The sequence below is a fragment of the Urocitellus parryii genome, chromosome 9, assembly GCF_045843805.1.
Source record: "Urocitellus parryii isolate mUroPar1 chromosome 9, mUroPar1.hap1, whole genome shotgun sequence".
Lineage (NCBI taxonomy): Eukaryota > Metazoa > Chordata > Mammalia > Rodentia > Sciuridae > Urocitellus > Urocitellus parryii.
In genome coordinates this window covers 114,228,764-114,231,342 of record NC_135539.1, presented here as the reverse complement: position 1 = coordinate 114,231,342, position 2,579 = coordinate 114,228,764, and positions in this window count along the sequence as shown.

Sequence of the window (2,579 nt, the reverse complement as noted above, 5' to 3'; positions counted from 1 at the left end):
ATATTCTTTTTTATTATTATTATTTTTTCATACATACGGCACCATATACTGCAGACCATATTCTACAGAGTAGAAATACCTGAGCCCTTGCCCTGGAGAGACTCACTAGAGAATGCTTTCTGTAATATAAAGGACTCTGTCCAAAACATTCCTGTCCTTGAACTGCCTACTAATGGATTATAAATTTTTCCGGTGTAAACCAGGTGCCGTGGCACATACTTGTAATCCCAGCAATTTGGAGCTGAAGCAGGAAGATGGCAAATTTGAGACCAGTTTTGACAATTCAGTGAGAGCTTGACACAAAACAACAAAGCCAGGTGTAATGTGCATGCTTTAAAACTAGCGACTCAGGAGGCTGAGGCAAGGGGACAGCAAGTTAGAGGCAAGTCTTGACGACTTAGGCAAGACCTTGTTTCGAAATTTTAAAAATAAGGGCTGGGGCTGTAGGTCAGTGGCAGAGAGCTTGCCTAGCATAAGTGAGGCACTGGGTTCTGTCCTTAGCACTGTGTAAAATAAGCAAAGAAAATAAAGTCATGCTGTCCATCTACAACTAAGGAAAAGAATTTTTTAAATAAATAAATAGTAGCTGAGGTTGTGGCTCAGCGGCAGGGCGCTTGCCTCACATGTGTGAGGCACTGGGTTTGATTCTTAGCACTGCATATAAATAAATGAATAAAATAAAAGTCCATCAACAACTAAAAAAGAGGATTTTTTCAATAAAATAAATAAATAAAATTTAAAATTTTTAAAAACACAGGGGTATAGCTCAGTTGGTAAAGCCCACCTGGGTTCAACCCCCAGTATCCAATAAAATAAAATAAATATATAAATGAGAAGAGCTGAGGATGTACCTCAGGATGTAGGTAGAGCACCCCTAGATTCAACCCCCAATATCAAAGTTTTAAAAAGCATGTATATTTTAAAAAGCATAGAGAAAAGCATGTCGCCGGGCACAGTAGCTCACACCTCTAATCCTAGTGGCTCAGGAGGCTGAGACAGGAGGAGTGAGAGTTCAAAGTCAGCCTCAACAACAGATAGGCACTAAGCAATTCAGTGAGACCTTTCTCTAAATAAAATACAAAATAGGGCTGAGGATGTGGCTCAGTGATGAGTGCCCCTAAATTCAATCCTGGGTACCCCCCCAAAAAAGAAAAAAAATTAAAAGCATGTCCTTTTTTTTAATATTTATTTTTTTAGTTTTCGGCGGACACAACATCTTTATTTATATGTGGTGCTGAGGATTGAACCCAGAACAGCGCGCATGCCAGGCGAGCATGCTACCTCTTGAGCCACATCCCCAGCCAAAAGCATGTCCTTCTATCTCAATGAAATTAAATCAGATATTAGCTGGGTGTGACACATGCCTGTAATCCCAGCAGTTTGGGCTAAGGCAGGAGGATCTTGAGTTCAAAGCCAGCCTCAGCAACTTAGGGAGGCTGGAAGTAATCTAGTGAGACCCTGTCTCAAAATTTTTTTTTTTTTTTTTTTTTTTAAAGAGAGAGTGAGAGAGGAGAGAGAGAGAGAATTTTTTTAATATTTATCTTTTAGTTCTTGGTGGACACAACATCTTTGTTGGTATGTGGTGCTGAGGATCGAACCCGGGCCGCACGCATGCCAGGCGAGCGCGCTACCGCTGAGCCACATCCCCAGCCCCATCAAAATTTTAAAAAAAGAGCTGGAGATGTGGCTCGGTGGTTAAATGCCCTTCAGTTCATTCCCCGGAACAAAAAAAAAAGAAAAAGAAAGAAAGAAAAAGAAAAAAGAAATTAAATCAAATCAAGATCAAAGTGAGGCAAGGAATCCTCCCAAATTCATGCGTGACAGTCTTGAGATTCATACTCTCTGAGAGGGGAAGAAAGGTGGAGGTCTAGGGTACTGCAGCAATAGAAATATATGCATTTGAAAGAAGGATTCCACAGGAGGTCAGTCTAGAAGCAGAAAATTTGGGGTTATTTTTGGTCAAGTGTGAGGTTTAAACAGCATGAAGGACCGTGAGTTTAAGTGGAAATTCTAAAAGCATCAAAGGCTTCAGTTAACTTTGCAGCTTCTGCCACTAGACACAATAAGGAGGGTGGCTCTTGCTACAGGGTCTAGTGAGAGCTCAAAGTAAGTTATTGGATGGTCTTGTCCATTGAGCTTTTGATTCAGAACGCCCCAAGACTTGTGTTGATCTTTCACATATACATAGAAAAGTTTCTAGAAACCAGGGAGTTCAAGGACAGGAGTGTTTTGAAGAGAGTCCTTTAAGTTACAGAAAACAGGCTCTAGTGAGACAAAAATCCAGGAATGGCTCGGGTATTTCTGCTCTTATCAAAACATAGAAAGGAGCAGCCAAGTTAGAAAACGAGGAATCCAATTCTGAAGCATCCTATCTATGACACTGAGAAATCCCTAACATTGTCTTTTGGCAACTGGAGACAAGCAAGTCCCAAAGAGCTTCCCATCTATGAGGACAAAGAGACTTGAGTAATGACATGGCCTAGATATTGGGCTTGGAGCGTAGGAAATCTGGATGTATTCGTAGAGATTGGGTTTCTCATACATCTTCACACTCTGCAAACAGAAGGAAGGGGTTTTGC